This window comes from Curcuma longa, chromosome 16, assembly GCF_044706935.1.
Source record: "Curcuma longa cultivar G26 ecotype Majalengka, Jawa Barat chromosome 16, ITB_CL_G26_1.1, whole genome shotgun sequence".
NCBI classification, from domain to species: Eukaryota; Viridiplantae; Streptophyta; class Magnoliopsida; order Zingiberales; family Zingiberaceae; genus Curcuma; species Curcuma longa.
In genome coordinates this window covers 4599082-4618009 of record NC_133876.1, presented here as the reverse complement: position 1 = coordinate 4618009, position 18928 = coordinate 4599082, and the positions used below count along the sequence as shown (strand labels likewise).

The 18928-nt window shown below is 38.5% G+C and overlaps 1 pseudogene; it reads left to right on the top strand.

Moving 5' to 3' along the window:
• The first annotated feature begins 13647 nt into the window (after positions 1-13647).
• The window catches only part of LOC141847619 (zinc finger BED domain-containing protein RICESLEEPER 2-like), a 17474-nt pseudogene continuing 12193 nt past the window's right edge, over positions 13648-18928 (top strand).

The following is an 18928-nucleotide window of genomic DNA, read 5'->3' as shown; positions in this document are numbered from 1 at the left end:
ACGAGGAGTCAAGAAGTCAGAGATAAAGAAGATCGTGAACAAATCAACTAATCTGACGACAACCGACAAAATCGAGCTAAGGTGCTACGAATGCAATCACAAAGGACACTGTTGGTGCAAGATGCACTAGATCTTGCCTAGAATTTCAATGTTTGATAATACACCTAGGTCTGGTCAGTATGACCAAGGGTTGATCTAAATAAGACCTGATGTTTGGATGTTTGGATGTGAGTGAAGTCTTGTCAGATGACTAGCAAGAAGTCTTAGCCGATTAGACTAGGCAGTGGAAGTCCTGATTGGGATGATCTGACAAGGGAAGTCCTGGTGAGTGAAGCTAGGCAAGGGAAAGTCTTAGTTGCGTCTAGGCATAAGCAAGCCCTGATCTAGAGGATCAGACGGATGTCTTGGCAGAATCGAAGCACCAGGTGAAGTCTGGGCTAGTCTGGAGGACAGAGTCGCAGCAAGAAGTCTGGTTGGTTTGGAAGACCGAGTCGCAGTAAAAGTCTGGGCTGATCTGGAGGATCGAGTCGTAGAAGAAGTCTGGGCTGGTTAGGAGGACCGAGTCGCAACACAAATCTTGGGGGCTAAGGACATAGCCGAGGAAAAGTCCAATAAGTCAGGAGGACTTGGTTGGCATAATTCTCTTGAGAGGAGTGGGTAAGGGGGTGTTCTCAGAATGGAACAGTAGGCGTCAGACTAACCCAGGATTTGGGTAGAAATCTAAAGTTAGACCCACAGTTAAAGTTAGGTTGTTTGTCTTCATTCTTGTCTTGCAGGAACCATGATGCAGGGGCAACACATGAGGAGACGAACTTCAACGGGTCATAACTTTTGACTCATGAATCAGAACGAGACACGATCGAATGTGTTTCGAAGTTATTTCAGAGACTATCAAAAGTGACTCAAGTGGACCTGAGTGGATGAAGTCGACCTGCATGATTGGAGTCAACTTGAGTGTCTCAAGTCGACTTTAGTGGCCAAAATCAATCCAGCCGCGAAGAAAGAGGGTCCGGCTTACACGAGAGTGGCGTGCGCTCAGATCATCGTCTAAATGAGCACGTCAATTTAATTTATATCGAATCCCCTAACTAAGTAGTATAGGATAACTCGAGTCGTCTCCCAAACGATTGTAGTCGATGTATGGTAATTCTAGATGTTATTGAAATTGGAGATTTGGATTTTCTTTTGTATTGGATGTGGGGGGGGGGGGGGGGGGGATTGTTGTTTTGAGTTCTAAGTCTAAAGAACAAAAAGAACATGAAGCATTGTAAATGGAGTTGTGAATACGAAAGTGCTAAAAATAAAATGCATTAACGAAGTAAGGAAGTGTGTAAACAAAGTATATAAATGCATCGACAAGTAAACAAACGAAAACTAAGAACAATCAACATCAAAAACTATAAGGGGAATTTAAACAAACATCTAATGTGCAGAATTTAATCTAAGCTGATAAATAGACAATAAAATGACTCTCCCAATGTCCCTGGCCAGAGGTGGATGCGAAGCGACAAAACTCCACGAAAGGATGCAGCGACAATGGAACCCCCAACTCCGATGCAAACTTCGTGTGGTTGAAGCGGTAGGTGAAATGGTATGAAGGAATAAGGAACCCCCTTGACTCCTAGGTGGAAGGAAGATGGTCGGATTTGAAGATGGAACCCCCGTTGACTTCTTTTCGGCGGTGGTGATGGGTGAGGATGATGATGACGGTGAAAGGAAAGTGGCAGCTAGCCCCTAAGTCAGGTCCAAATGGAAGAATGAGCTTTTTCTTCACAAAAATCAGCCTTTATACCCCCTTGAACTATTACGCGACACGGTCGTGCCTCAAGGCACGGCCTGGGGTAAGCACCCCCCTGTAGACGAGGCATGGGCGTGCCTCTGAGGCACGCCCTAGAGTGAACACGCCCCTGTGAAAGAGGCATGGCCGTGCCTCTTAGGCACGACCCAAAATAGGAGGTTTTTCTGCAAGTGGGGCACTCATATGCCTTTTATTACATCCTAGAGGTCGAATCCGTCTAAACACCCTGAATCAAAGTTGTAGAGATTGAAGTTATCTTCATTTTGGTAGGTGGTACATCTGGTGGTTCGATTGGAGCAAAGAGTTATGACCATTTTACTTTTGGTCTGTAGGACAGTCCAACTGAGGCACGACCGTGTTTCGACCTGGAAAGGTGAGGCACGGCCTTGGCCATATGAGGCACGGCTGTGCCTCATGAGGCACAGAATGGAGAAGGCACTTTTCTCTTAAATAGGCATGACCGTGCCTATTAGACACGGCCTAAAGAGGGTGCCCTTCGGTAAGATAGACATGTCCCGGATTAAGAAGTATTATGTAGAAGTGGCATTTCTGCACCTTTTAGCATGTCTTAGAGAAGGAATCCATGATTGAACCCTGAAGCAAAGTTGTAAATATTGAAGTTTTCATCATTATGATATATAGCACGTCCCGTGGTTCCATCTAGGTTAAAAGTTATGGCTATTTTAGTTTTGGTCTGCAGAGTAGTCTGGCTGAGACATGGCCGTGTCTTGACCCCTGGGAAGATGAGGCACGGCCGTGCCTCATGAGACACGGCCTGGGCAAGGTGGCCTGGGCAAGGTGGGGCATGGCCATGCCTTGTGAGGCACGGCCTAGAGAGGTGGAGCACGGCCCTGGGAGCCTCTGAAACACTCCAAATGACCTCTAAACACTTCCAAATGCGCTCCAACTTCATCCAACTTCATAGCTCTTTGAGTATCCTACAAATATACATGGAAAATGTTAGATTCAACCCAAAATTTGTAGGAATAAGCAATAGGATCCAAAATAAGTTCCTACTCGCAATATGTGTTAATATTCAATAGTTACACAATGAGAGGGTCAAAAACATCAAGTATGTAACACCTGTAATTTTTCTACGATAATTCTTGGATATTTATGAATGATAGCCTAGTCATGAGGTCTTTAGTAGGGAATACTAAATAGGACTTATACTAAAGGGTTAGAACCCTAAATAGACCAAAGGTAGGATAAGTCCTAATGGGTCTATAGGTTAATGTTTTCATAATGGGCTTAACTTGTATGTGGGCTTTGCCAAAAGAAAAAAAAAAGAAAAGGAGGTGCCAAGGATTGAACCTTGGACCTCATATAAAGGGGCAAACCCAAATGAAGCATGAGTTAGCCATAAGTGCTAGCAAGTAATTGTTAAGGAAATGATAAAGGAAATGTTAGTTGTATGTTAAGGTATGTGAAAGGAATAGGCGCCGAGGGATATGAAGAGGCGCAGGGGAACGTTAGGGTCTGCATTATTACACCTTAATGTTATACCTAAATGCTGTAGTAAATATTACACTACGTTATTGACCAAGGCTATAAGTAAAGGTTCTCTTCTCCATCGAGAGGTTGTTTTCTCTCTGTTGTCGGAGGGTCTGAGCTGTTGCCGGAGGGTCTGAGGTTGGAGGCTGAAGGATTTCCTTCAACACTGTAAGTCTTCCCTCACCTGCAGCATAATAGTTCTATCGTTTGTAGATATGAAGTCTTAAGAAGGTTAATGTTTGTATGCATGAAATATGTATGTAGTAACGTGTATAGAAATAGGTAAGAATTCGGTAGAACGTAGAACGTAGCAAGATAATAGAGTTTATATGATGTTAATCGATCTCTTGATCGATTATGGAAACTTATAATCGATCACTGGATCGATTACAAGGACACGTAATCAGTCGTCACATGATCGATTATTAGGTTTAATGAGGAAGAAATTTACGTCAAATGATCGATCACTGGATCGATTAGGGAGTGTAATCGATTTCCTTGTCGATTACCATACTCTCTGTTAAACATCACTGCATGAAATCGATCTGTGGATCGATTAAGGTGGACAGCAATCGATCATGGATCGATTACAAGAACTCGTAATCGATCTCATGATCGATTATTTGGTTTAAAGAGGAAAACCTTTACGTAAACTAATCGACCACTGGATCGATTAAGGGAGTGTAATCGATCTCCTGATCGATTACCAAGCTTCTGAGAAATGGGTTACGACATTTAGTCGATCTCCTGATCGATTAAGGGGAAGTGTAATCGATCCTTCGATTGATTACAGAGCCTTCTGTGGTAAAGATTATGATGACTTTTAATCGCTCGTCCGATCGATTCCAAGGATACCTAATCGATCATTTGATCGATTAAGCCTTCTAGATTGGTCGGTTTAAGGTTCATGTAGTTAAACCTTATGTTGCATGTTTACAAAGTTCGGCCAAACTTAGATTAGGGCTTAAATGATATTCTGAATGTAAACAGTGATATCAAAGTTTATGTTTAAGGTTAAGAACCTAAGAACCCTAAGAAGACTTTGATCGTAAGAGATTAGGGTTTAGTTGGGTTAGGGTTTCAAGTATAATTAATAATGGTAACATGTTCAAATGGAATGAAATGAGATACCATGGTTTAGAATCTTATGAATGTTTGACCACCTTAAGGGAAGGTTAGGGTTGATCCAATTGGAATGATATTAACCATAATGTTATGTCTTATCTCATGCCAAGGCTTAGTAATGAGATCATGATATGATGTAACATGCTATATGAAATGTAAACATGCATGAATGTTCATTAAGCTCTGATACCAATCTGTAACGCCCGTCCTTACGTGTTCAAACCCGCTGAGTCTATAACCTCAAGTAGTTCAGGCACATACCGACGAAGTATATCCATTCAGCCCTTCCCGGGTCGAATCAACTCCATTCGGCAGGAGCCTCGCCGAATCCTTCCATTCGGCAGGAGCCTTGCCGAACCGTCTCCATTCGGCAGGAGCCTCGCAGAATCCTTCCATTCGGTAGGAGCCTTGCCGAATCCCTCCATTCGGCAGGAGCCTCGCCGAATCCTTCCATTCGGCCGGAGTCTCGCCTCTCCATGCGGCTATGCACTAGTCGAATCCTTCCATTCGGCTCCGTACATGCCGGATCACTTCCATTCGGCCGTGCACTAGTCAACTCTCTCCATGCGACTATTCACTAGTCGAACCCTTCTTTCTACCATACACCAGCCGAATCGCTGAATCACCTCACGTGGCTTCTGTTTGCGTTTGTCAGCACCCTGGATTGACTACACTCCTCACAGTGTTCTGGCTCATCTCATCATGATTTCTGACAAACCCACGCCCTCAATAATTAATGTTATCTCTCTGTCATCTGCAAGGATAGTGATAACATAACATTTTACCGGCGATAGGACAAGGAACTCAATTATTCCTGCCACCTCATTAATTATGATGAGACGTTCCTTAAATGATGACGTGACAGGTATGCACGCTCATCCCTCCTTAAAAAGATCACTCCTCTCCACAGGTATTTCTCTCTCGGACTCTTTCAACCCTTACTCTTTTTTACGCTCAAGCTCTCCTGCTACTGTTCATCTTCCTCCTCTTGCTGTCCTGACTTGAGCATCGGAGTGGTCGCGCCAGGGCACCCCCTTGGCCTTCCCACTGACGTTCCTTGTGTTCGCAGGCTGTTCCTGTAGCTGCTGTTGGTCTTCATCATTTCCGGCAAAGTCACAAGCGACTCTGAGGTCATCATCATCCGCAGCCTCGTCCACTATTTAACACCCACGGTGAGGAGGCCCGGTGACGTGTCCAGAGGCAGTTTTCAACCGGAACATGTGCCATGTGACTTTCACGGGAATTATAGAACTTTAACTTTAAAATAGTGTAGAATTATATATTATGTTATTAGTTTTTAGAAAGAAATAGTTTTGTGACTTCATGAAAAATTACCTCTCAATTGAATTTTATCAGCATTAAGGGTCAATTTACCTGGGAGAACGGATGGTGGATGAACAGATTCGCGTAGAAGTCAAGGCGAATCTACATAGATTGTCTACTTTTTCACCAAGTGGCAAAACCGCCTCCCGATCTAATCCTATTGTACTAAAACTAAATGATATATAGATGCCATCCCATTTGTTTGAAGTAGAACCCCTGCGTCAAACCAAGTTAATAAGTTTAATGGATCGATCAAACTCACTCAAAAATATTTGCATCTAGATTGAATATATACATCTTCACTCAACTTCCCCCGAATGGGGGTTAGCTGATAGAACTATTCTATCGAATGATCAATTAACGAATTAATCTGAAAGCTAGATTGAATTGAGCTAGTCAACTCAGTCAGCCCATCTTTGGTTAATTTGCCAAATTGACCAAACTGATCCAATTGATGCCACCAATATAATGGAACGGTGCTATGAAACTAAACTGAGGATGCCCTTTCAGACTCAATGCAACTACTAGTTTTGGCTTGACGAACCGTCTTGAGTAAACTCAGCTGTCAAGCCACACTGTCTTTTGCTCATGGAATCCTTATTTCCGGAAGCCACCCCAGAAGCTAAGTCTTCGGCTATAGAAATACTCCAACCGTATTGCGTAATCACCAAGTCCTACTAATTAACACCATAATGTCCATTCTGCATGCTTAAAACTATCAATCACTTCACATGCATGCACCCAACTGACTAAGTTGGCAAACTCAGCTAGCAAATGGACGCCATCCCTACAATACTTTCTTTGTGGTTGAGGAAACTTGACCAGTTAAATCATAAACCAGGTGAACGCGTAGCTTATATCTGACTCTACCATGGATCTCTAACTCTCCATGGGATGAGGATACCTGAAGCAATGGCAGACAACAAGGTGAGCAATGTAATTCTTCTTCCTGCGTTAATTACTTCTTGTTTTTATGTTCTATCTGTTCTTTTCATCACAAACCAAATCTTGTGCGGCAGATGTCGACCTTGATCTTAGAAGTTGACCTCCACTGCCCAGAGCATTTAAGAAAGATCAGAAAGATCCTATGCGACGTCCAAGGCATCCAACTAATGATTTTCATTACGTCATTTGAAAGTTGCATTAAGTTTTTGCGATGATTATTATTATTATTATTTTTTGCATGGCAGGGTCCAGTCGAGAAGCAGAGTTTATGAAGATCATATCCTACGACGAGGGCAGCAGGAAGGTGACGGTCACCGGGCGGTTCGATCCCGAGAAGCTCTCCAAGAAGCTCAAATGCAAGGGCCGGAAGGTGATCGAGAGCGTGGAAGTTGTCAGATCGGAGAGTGAAGCCAACGACGTGAATGCGGCGGCAGCGGTGGCTCCTCCACCGCCGTGGTGCTGCTGGCCATGCCACGGAGGAGATTGCCGGTGCTTCTGCTCCGGTGGGAGGGTGGTGGCCTACGGCGTTCCTATCTGCTGCCATGTGCCCCACAACGCTACCTACTTCTGCCATGAGGATCCATCAGCGGCTTGTTCTGTGATGTGAAGAGGTGATCATGGATCGTTGATTTCTGAAAAGTGTGAGATCGTCGTCTCCAGATATTCGGCTTTAATTTATGGGGCAAATAATTGGCGACTCTACGATGAGAATAATTTAGCAAAATTAATATGAATTTCACAGATATACAAATTTAGATTAAAAAAATACATGTCGGCAACTTAGTTACTAAGTGCACACCTAAAATTGCATTAATCAAAATGCACATAGTAATTTAATATTTATAAGAGACTTATTTTTTCCTTTCCCAAGTGTAATGACTGCAATGCTCCTTCACCCGTATATGCCTCTTAACAAACCTAAAATTCTTTGTTGCCAAATTATTCATCACCGAACCCACGTGGAAACATCAGTCGAAGTTGTTGAACTCATCGGTTGAACCTATCCATCTCCCATTTTGCATAGTGTCACAGGGTCAAAATCATGTCATATGGGTTGAAGTCATGTTACATATCAATCAAACTATTACGAGACTACTACGGATACAATGATATGATTTTGAGCCCTTTGTAGGTCATTAAGGTATTTTGACTAAAATACTTTCACTACAAGAAAAACAGTCTTTAACAACACTCAAAAGACATCGGTTTTATGTCAAAACCGATGCCTTTTACTTTTTAACAACGGTTTTAATAAAAACCGATATCTTTGAGAGGTTGATTGGAGCCTACGACAATGATTTTTGGAGGCTACAACAACGGTTTTAAAACCGTTGTCTATGTCCGTTATTTTGGGACTACAACAATGGTTTTTGAAAACTTCGACAACGGTTTAAAAACCGTTGTCTATGTGCGCTTTTTATAACAATAACAACAGTTTTGGAAGCTAAAACAACGATTTAAAACCGATTTAAAAAAAACCTAATTCAATCGGGTATTATTTTGAGAAAATCCTAAAACTCTCTTGTTAGTGCAGGAAGCACTAGCAGATCAAATCTGAGTTTTGATTATGGAACTAGGATCAAGTTAAGTGTGTGATTTGACTAACAAGGTTGAAGTGAGTATGCAGAAAACAGGTTAAGTCCTAGTGCGGCTAAATAAACTGTAGCATCCGTCAAGGCTCTGATAAGGGCAGGCGTTACAGTTTTGATGTTTGATAATACACCTAGGTCTGGTTAGTTTAACCAAGGGTTGATCCAAACAGGACTTGATGTTTGGATATGTGGATGTGAGTGAAGTCTAGTCAGATGACAAGCGAGAAGACCTAGTCGGTTATACTAGGCAGTGGAAATCCTGATCTGGACGATCGGGCAAGGGAAGTCCTTGTGAGTGAAGTTAGGTAAGGGAAAGTCCTAGTTGTAGGCTAGGCAAAGGGAAGTCCAGATTAGGAGAATTAGGCAGAAGTCTTAGCAGGTCGAGTGCACCAGGTGCAAGTCCATGCAGTGTCAGGAGGACCGGGAAGCATGGCCAAATCCAATTGGGTACGGTCAGAAGGACCAGAGGGTTGGTGAAATCTGGACTAGTCTGGAGGACTGAGTAACAGTAGAAGTCTGGGCTAGTTGGAAGGACCGAGCCGCAGCAAAAAATTTCTGGGGGCTGGGGACCATGGCTAAGCAGGAAGTCCAATAAGTCTGGAAGACTTGTTGGCAAAACTTCTCCAGAGTTGAGTGGGTAAGGGCGTGTTCCCAGAATGGAATAGTAGGTGTCAGACTAACCCAGGATTTCTGTAACGACCTGGCCCGTCCGCTCGTGGGAATTCTACTTATCCCGACCCCTATTTTTTTGTGGGTCATGGGCCATCGACCATCGACCGTGCCGTTACCTACTAAGACTTTCCACCCCTGCCTAGTGGATTTTTTCCTTCCCCAGATTCGAACTCTAGACCTGTAGGCTAAAGTACTAAAGTTCCTTGAATCTGGTAATCAAGTGAGAAGCTTCTCACTTGGTTACCAGATTCAAGGAACTTTAGTACTTTAGCCTGCAGGTCTAGAGTTCGAATCTGGGGAAGGCAAAAATCTACTGGACAGGGGTGAAAAGTCCTAGTAGGTAACGGCACGGTCGATGGTCGACGATCCATGACCCACAGAAAAGTAGGGGTTGGGATAAGTAGAATTTCCATGGGCGGACGGGTCGGGTCGTTACAATAAAAGGCGCCTTTTATTGTAACGACCCGACCCATCCGCCTGTGGGAATTCTACTTATCCCGACCCCTATTTTTCTGTGGGTCATGGGCCATCGACCATCGACCGTGCCGTTACCTACTAGGACTTTCCACCCCTGCCCAGTAGATTTTTGCCTTCCCCAGATTCGAACTCTAGACCTGCAGGCTAAAGTACTAAAGTTCCTTGAATCTGGTAACCAAGTGCTTGTTTACCAGATTCAATGAACTTTAGTACTTTAGCCTGTAGGTCTAGAGTTCAAATCTGGAGAAGGCAAAAATCCACTGGGCAGGGGTGGAAAGTCCTAGTAGGTAACGGCACGGTCGATGGTCGACGACCCATGACCCACAAAAAAATAGGGGTCGGGATAAATAGAGTTCCCACGGGCGGACGGGCCGGGTCGTTACAATTTCAGTAGAAATCTGAAGTTAGACCCATAGGTAAAGTTAGGTTGTTTGTTTGCATGCTTGTCTTGCAGGAATCATGATGCAGGGGCAACACATGAGAAGTCGAACTTCAACGGGTCATTACTTTTGACTCGGGAATTAGAACGAGGCACGGTCGGATGCATTTTGAAGCTCTTTTAGAGGCCTTTATACTAGAGTCAAAAGTGACTCAAGTCAACTTGAGTTCAAGTTGACTTGAGTAGGACTCAAGTCGACTTGAGTGGATAAGAGCCATGAAAAGCTAAATTTTATCAAGTTCTGCCACGTTAGGTCAAGTCCAGTCGACCTGAGATTGGCTCAAGTCGACTTGAGCATGCTATAAAAGGAGAGGTGACGTGCACAACCAAAACAACAAAATAAAAGGTCATCCTCTCAATCCAGTGATAATTCGGAGCACGAACGAAGAAACCGGGGATCCAGAAAGGAGGCAACTTTGTTTGGTTATTTCTTTTCTTACTATCCATACTTTTATTCTTATTTATTATTATACGGACTATAAGACAGGTTTCTTCGCCTCCGAACAACGTTCGAAAAGGAGACCACTAGTGGACGGATGCCTCCCGTACATAGGCCTTGGATGTACTAACCTTGGGAAATTAGGAACCAAGTAAATCCGCGTGTCCTCTGTGTTGTGTTTCTAATATTTCGTTGCAAGTACTTTGATAGAGAACGAACGATTTCGAAAAGCGACAATACACTATTCACCCCCTTCTAGCGTGTTATAACGATCCTACAATTAGTATCAAAGTGGACGCGCTCTTGATTGGACTAACTGCCAAGGGAGCAAGAAGGCAAAGATGGAGGGGGAGAAACGTAACAATTTAAAAGTTCATTTTAAATTTCATATTATATGTTTTAAGTGCAGGGAGAGATGACACTGCAAAAATCAGTGTCCTACTCGTAAGACTCGGACGTCATTACCGGCGGTAAAGGAGCAACTGATGCCAAGAGCCCGGAGGAACAAAGAGCACATCCAGTGCTTCAAGTGTCATAAATCCCACCACTACAAGAACCAATGCTCAAAGAGGAAGACGGCGAAGAAATCGAAATTAGGGGAAGCGATTTTGGTAAGTAACATAATTTACAAAAATGCCCATAGGTTGCATGCGCATGCTTGATTTACACTGTTTGAAAATTTAGATAATTTTATTACAAATTTAGATAATTTAGAAAAATTAAATCTGAAAAATTCAAACTAAGATAATCTAGAAAAAATAAATAATTTAAAAAATTTAGATAAATTGAAAAATTATAATTTAGAAAATTTAAATAATTTAACCAATTCAAATTTGAATAGTTTAAATTTGAAAAATTTAAATTTAGATAATTCAAATAAATTGAAGAATTCAACTTTGAATAATTCAAATATTTTGACTAAGTTAATTTTAAATAATTTTAAATTAGAAAATTTCAACTTAGATTTTATCAACAAGAAAAATTCATCAAATTTAAATAAATTAATTAAAAAATTTGAATTAAATAATAATTTAACTAATTCAAATTTAACAAATTGAACCATTAATAATTCAAATTTAATTTATTTAGATTTATTTCAAATAAATAAAAAATTAGACCAAGTCTTTAACTCATTCAACCAAGATAATTCATAATTTAATAATTTAATTTGAAATAATTTAATAAATCCCAAAATTAAAAATAATTCAATCAAATAAGATAAAATTGATAACTATCAAGATAAGTTGAATAAATCAAATTTACTTAATAATTTGAAATTAAATAACCAAGATAATCCTAATAATAAGAAAAATTTAAAACCCATCAAGATAACTTCTAAAATTAATAATTTAACAACTAAAAATTTGAATTCAAATAATAAAATTAACTATAATAGTGTACCCTTTAATTATAAAATATTGAATAATTCTAATAAATTAAATATTAAAAATTTAAAATTAAATAATAAACTTAACTATAATTGTGTACTCTTTAATTATGAAACATTGAACAATTCTATTAAATTAAATATTAAAAAATTAAAATTAAATCCTAAAATTATAGAAAATAATTTTGTAAATTTGAATAAGTCAAATCTAACTAAAAAATAATAAACAATAATTTAATCAAATTAATAATTAAAATATAATTTAATTAATAATACAAATATAACTTAATCTAAAATTAAGTCTACAAATTAATTAATTCAAATCTAAAACTTAAATTTAAAATTCAAAAATTTAAATTCAAATTCAAGTTCAAATTAATAATTTAAAATTCAAAATCAAATTAATAATTTAAAATTTGAAATCAAATTAGTAATTTAAAATTTGGAATCAAATTAATAATTTAAAATTCAAAATCAAATAATATTTTAAAATTTGAAATCAAATTAATAATTTAAAATTCAAAATAAAATTAATATTTAAAATTTAAAATCAAATTAATAATTTAAAATTTGAAATCAAATTAATAATTTAAAATTTAAAATCAATTAAAAATTTAAAATTTGAAATCAATAATTTAAAATTCAAAATCAAGTTAAAAATAATCACTAAAATTCAAATTCAAAAATTAAACATTAAAATTAATAACTTGACTCAAATGAAAATTTAAAAGCCATGAATCTATGTATAATAAATTACTTTTAATTATGAAACTAAATTAAAATATTATCAAATGAAACAAATTAAATAAAATTCAAAGTGTGTCAAAGTGGGTTGACACGCTGGCAAATTCACATGAAATATATCGAATCTAGAATTTGATATAATATTAGAAACTAAAAATTATTGCTTGAATTGTTTACTCATGCATACTTGCCATGTCATGCATATATTTTATTTTAAATGTATATAATATGTTATGTCATCATGTTTCTTTATCGCTTAATCTAGAATGGTTATTTAAGGACAAATGAATGGTTGATACTTGTCAGCATAGTACCAGGGTGGGGCGAGATGATAGTACGTTAGGGAAGCTTGGTCTGAGTAGTTAAGTGGGGTAAGGAGTACCTTGCTTGATCTACTTAGCTAAGTGGAACTGACCGAAACTACCTCGTCACATCCTAGACTAGTTAGACCAAGGTTTCTCAAGAAATTAGTTAAGGTCATAATTTCTTAAACTAGTTTATCTTAGAGTGTGGTCGTTGTTCTGATATCCAAGAAGGCCTCTGTGCCTTGCCATTACTTGGAAACTGATTTTTGAAATGTGGACTTAATTGATGGATGGTTAAACTTGAATCTAACACAAGGTCACACTACAACAAATTTGACTTTCCGCAGCACATCATTAACAGCGCACAATTATAGTGTGCTGTTAATAATAGTTTTTACAGTGCGCCTAATTAAGTGTGCTACGGATAATATTTTATGTTTTATAATTAACAGTGCAAAAATAACAGTACGTTGTGAATACTATTTTTTACAACGTGCAAAAATTATATGCTGTTAAAAGGAGTTAAAAAAATATATTATTAATAGTGCACGTGGATGTACCCTGTAAAAAGAAGGCTGTTGAAAAGGTTAATTGATAAAATTATTTTCTCTCGGCCCGCTCTGTTACGCGCTAGGTTTTCCCCTCCCCGCTCGCTTTGTTTCCTTGCTCGCGCTCGGCCGCACTCTTTTCCCCCCGCCCTCTCCGTTCCTCTCCACCGTCGTGATCGACTTCTCCTTCCTCTCCACCGTCGCGAGCCCCCCCTCCGTCCGTGTCCGCTCTGTTACGCGCTCGATCGGCTAGGTTTCCCACCCCCCCTCGGTGCTGTTTTTCTCCGTTCCTCTCCACGCGATCGAGCTCGGCTTCTCCTTCCTCTCCACCGTCGCGAGCTCCCCCTCCGTCAATGCTCATGTCGTTCCCCTCACTTCGTGCACGCGCCGGTCCTCGTCAGTCCGTGCATGCGCCGTTCCTCCTCAGTCCGTTCTCCTCTGGCCGTCCATCAAAAGCTCCTCTCCAGTCCATGTTTTCCTCCACCGTCGCGAGCTCCTCCGTCCATTCTCCTCAGTCTGCTATTCGCTTCCGTTTCCTCCCCTTGCAGCAGCAATCAAAGGTATTTCTAAATTTTGATTTCGTGTTTTAGGGTTCTGATTTCGTGTTTTAGGGATTGGTATGTTGTTGAAACCTTGTGCTCCCAAAGGATATCAACTCAAGAAAAATTGGATGGGTGATCCTTGTGCTCCCAAAGGATATGTTTGGGATGGTTTGAGCTGTAGCTACGCTTCCAACTCAACGAGCATTGAGGCAGTGTAAGTTTTCAGCATAGTGCATGATTAAAAGATTTGTTTTCCTCTTTTCAATGTGACTTCTATTTATCCACACATCCTAAGGTAATTAAGTCATATAGGCTATGATTATAATGAATAACTAGTACCACGACAATACTTTCAATGTTATTTCATCAGGTTAGTGATTATTTAGGTCTAAGTCTTGAGTTAGGGTCATTTGTTGTTGGTGTTATGATATCTACAACGGATTATGCTCATCTTTCCCTAGAACAGGTATGTTGGTTTCCTTATATTTGGCTCATTAAGTTTGCATTAATTTTAGATGTAATATTTATTGGTTTATGCTTCAATCTGTGCATGCAATTTTTTAAATGCATTATATCCCATATTAGCTTGTCTTTTTTGTACATATGATCCATCTATGTTTTTAGATTGGGTTGGCTTTCCTTCATCCTGGTTGCAAATGTTTGTTGAAGCTGAGACACTGTAGAATTAGTAGATCCATCTGAATATAGTGCTTTAAAACTCAAATATTCAAGCGAACCTGATTGATTTTGGTTGCAAAATTCAAATTCAGCTGAAGGCATCTTCGTCTCAACTCTATGTAATTTGCTTGAATGAATTACTTAATTTTCTTACTTGAATATACATTCGAGATGGACTTTCGTGTCGTTTGTTATATGTGTTAGTAAACCATCATCATGTCTTGATGAGTCACAATGCTTATGTTTTTTTTCCAACCATGCTTACTGAATTAAAGTTACTCTGCGCCTTGACTTTGGAAAATTTTAAGATCTACCGCTACTGGCTAAAGCAAAGCAATAGAAATGTAAATACTAAGATTCATGTCATGCCATGCCCTACAAAGCTGAATTGTGTTAACATATATGGAAAGCACATTTTCTTTCAAAATGACACAGAAGCTGATATGCTAATTAGGGGTTCATAACCAAGTAAACTTGGCAATCGCTCTTTGAATCCCTCATATTTAATTTTTTTAATTAGAACCCACTATTAGGTTTTAATTTATTGTGTAATTTGATGAAGCATAGCAATAAATAAAAATGAAACAAGATGATATTGGTCATTGGTAGCTTAGGTCCATAATTGTTCTTTTTTCCTCAATTGTCTTATGCTTTTAGCTTTTTAACTGTTATTCTTGGGTGTTTAGGTGGAAGCAATCCGGAATCTATTTGCTGCACTTTTCCTTGCTTGCATTGGCATGCTCATACATGTTCAGTTCCTCTGGCACCATGTTGATATATTGTTAGCATCAGTTATTCTGGTTGTGATAGTTAAGACAGTTGTGGCAACTGTTGTAGTGAAAGCCTTTGTATACGACATCAGGACAACATTTCTCGTTAGTATCATTTCTGAAAATTTTATTATTTGTTAGAATTCTTTGCTTTTTGTGTTCTAATGGTATATTGCTATTTATTTGTAACCAAGGTGAGTTTGTCATTAGCTCAAATTGGGGAATTCACATTTGTTCTGTTAAGTCGAGCTTCAAATCTTCATCTAATTGAGGTGAATTTCTACATTTTTTTTTCTTCTCATGTTTGGATTAGGTTGAGTTGGATTTCAGATTTTTCCCTCTTTGATCTGTCATCTTTATGTTTCACACACACACACACACATTAGATTATGATTTTGTTCTCATCCTTTGCAGGGGAAAATGTACCTATTACTTTTAGGAACAACAGCACTTAGCCTGGTGAGTTTTTTGTATTTCTGTTAATTCAAATATTACCTTCTTTATTCTTTTTTCGTTGTTCCGAAGTTGAACTCAGCACTTAGCCATCTCTTAATGATCTTGATTAGCTTTGAACAATTCCTAATTCGCTTATTGCTGGTTATGCATTTCTTATCTGTTTTAGATTTTCTTCTTTCCACACTTATTGCTGATTGTTTATAGAATCTTTTCTTATTGTTGATTTTCTTCTTTCTTATATGCATTTCATATACAGAATAGTTTGCCGGTGAGTGTTGGAGATATCAGTGTTAATGCTAAATGTAAGCTACTTCATTGGTCTGTTGATGGAGCTGTTGTAGAAGGTCGAATTACATTCACAAATCCAAAAGCAAAAGTACATCACGTTCCTCTTGGTAGATCATATTGGAAAATTTAAATTGATAGAGTTTTTGTGGAGAAGGTGGAGCTAATTCGACCAAACGAAGAGATATTTTTTCTTGAGGATGTAATAGGAAGCATAGTCGTTTGGGCATCAATGTTTATAGTTTTGTCTGACTGATATAGATTTGATCATATACTGTTTGTAGTAAATATGAATTTTTGTTTAGATTGTTTTATCTAACTAAATGTAGATGATTATCTCTGATATATATGCACATTGTTTGAGCTCTAATTTGTATGTGGTATTTGTGTATTGGATTATAAATATTATAGCTTTGAGCAGGTTATATTTTTTGTATTTGTATTATATTTGTGTATATAGGTATATTATATCTTAAGAATATAATTATCCGCAGCGCACGGGACGTACGTTGTGGAAAATTTCAATAGCTTGGAGTGCAGCATGCGATGTGCGCTGCGGATAGCTTAATTACGCGCTGCGGAAAGTCAAATTTGTTGTAGTGTCAAAACATTCATTAGAACTTAACTTAAACTTAATCAAGATAAAATTGACAACTCATCTCACATAACCCATAAGGTTACCTATGTATGCCGTGTATTCTGCGACACTTAGTACGGATGAGATGATAAGGACAATTAAAGTATAATGTTTTGAAAAAGATTTTCAAAAACTATTATAACTATTTTTATAAAAAAAATATTTTTAAAAATTGATATTTACTTGAAATTCATGATTGTTGTGTGTATCTGTACTATAGTTTTCAAAATATTATATATATTTAAAAATTGATTGACCAACACTTAGACACAAACCTCTAGGTCAACACTAAGTCAAGAACCCTAAGACACATAGGCAGAAAGTCCTTGTGGGTAACAAGGATGTCCTAAGAGAATGTCTAGTTCAGGGGAGGTCATAAAAGACCTCTTAATTCTAACTTTAAAAAAATACTAAAAGTATTTTTTGAAAAATCTTATTTTGTAAAATATATTATAAATTATTCTTTTAACTTGGTACAACCTCTAAGACACATAGGAAGATTATCTTGTGGTTAACAAGGAGCCCTAAGGGAGTGTCAGATTTAGGGGAAGCCCAAGCCTAAAAGTTCAATTAAAAATTATATTTTAAAAATCATAAATTATTTGCTCTATTTAATTTAGATTAACCTCTAAGACATTTAGAAAGTTTGCCTTGTGGTTAATAAGGAGCCTTAAGGAAATGTCAGATTTAGGGGGAGGTCCAAAATCAAAAGAGCAAAACTATTTTTTTTTAAAAAAGGGGAAAGAAAATTATTTCAAAACTATATTTCAAAAATTATTATACATTATCTTTTTGGTTTGGGTCAAACCCTAAGATACATACAGAGATTGCTTTGTGGTTAACAAAGAGCCCTAAGGACGTGTCAGGTTAAGGGGGAGACTCTGGCTTAAAAGGATAATAACTAGTTTTTTTAAAACTATCTATTTATTCTTGCATAAGAACATGGTTTGAAAAACTTTTTGAAAATAATTTTAAAGAGGTTTTCTAAAACTTAGGATAAATTATTATTTTTTAAAAATTATTTTTGAAACACTCTTTTCAAAATTATGCAAATACATTGTGAAAAACTATTTTCAAAATTTATTTTAATCTACTATTGTCTTTCAAGAATTGTCAAGGCTTAATTGTGACCATAGACATTACCATTATTGTTGGTGCAAGAGAGAATGAGCTTAAAACATAAAAATCTTTTTGATGTGTGAAAAGGGAGAGAAGGGAACTTAAGTTAATCATATAGAATTCTCCCAGATAATTAATCCCTAACCAATATTAACTTAAGAAATTGCTAAACATAAAAAGGGGGAGATTGTTGGTGCAAGAAGCACTAGATCTTGCTTAGAGTTTCGATGTTTGACAATACACCTAGGTCTGGTCAGTTTGACCAAGGGTTGATCCAAATAGGACTTGATGTTTGGATGTGTGGATATGATGTGAGTGAAGTCTAGTCAGATGACTAGCGAGAAGACCTAGTCAATTAAATTAGGCAGTGAAAGTCTTGATTTGGACGATCGGGCATGGGAAGTCCTGGTGAGTGAAGCTAGGCAAGGGAAAGTCCTAGTTGTAGGCTAGACAAAGGGAAGTTCTAGTTTGGAGAAACAGACAAATGTCTTAGTAGGTCGAGTGCACTAGGTGCAAGTCCATGCAGTGTCAGGAGGACTGGGAAGCATGGCCAAATCCAATCGGGTACGGTCAGGAGGACCAGAGGGTTAGTGAAGTCTAGGCTGGTTTGAAAGACCAAGTCACAGCAGAAGTTTGGGTTGGTCTGGAGGACCGAGCCACAGCAGAAAATTCCTTGGGGCCGGGGACCATGGCTAAGCAAGAAGTCCAACAAGTCTGAAGGACTTGTTGGCAAAACTTCTCCAGAGTGGAGTGGGTAAAGGCGCATTCTCAGAATGGAACAGTAGGTGTTAGATTAACCCAGGATTTTGGTAGAAATCTGAAGTTAGACCCATAGGTAAAGTTAGGTTGTTTATCTACATGCTTGTCTTGCAGGAATCATGATGCAGGGGCAACATATGAGGAGTCGAACTTCAATGGGTTATTACTTTTGACTCGAAAATTAGAACGAGGCACGGTCAGATGCATTTTGAAGCTCTTTCAGAGGCCTTTACACTAGAGTCAAAGTTGACTCAAGTCAACTTAAGTTTAAGTTGACTTGAGTGGGACTCATGTTGACCTGAGTGGATAATAGCCATCAGCCAAAGTTTATCAAGTTCTACCACATCAGATTAGAGTCCACTTGAGATGGGACTCAAGTCGACCTGAGCATGCT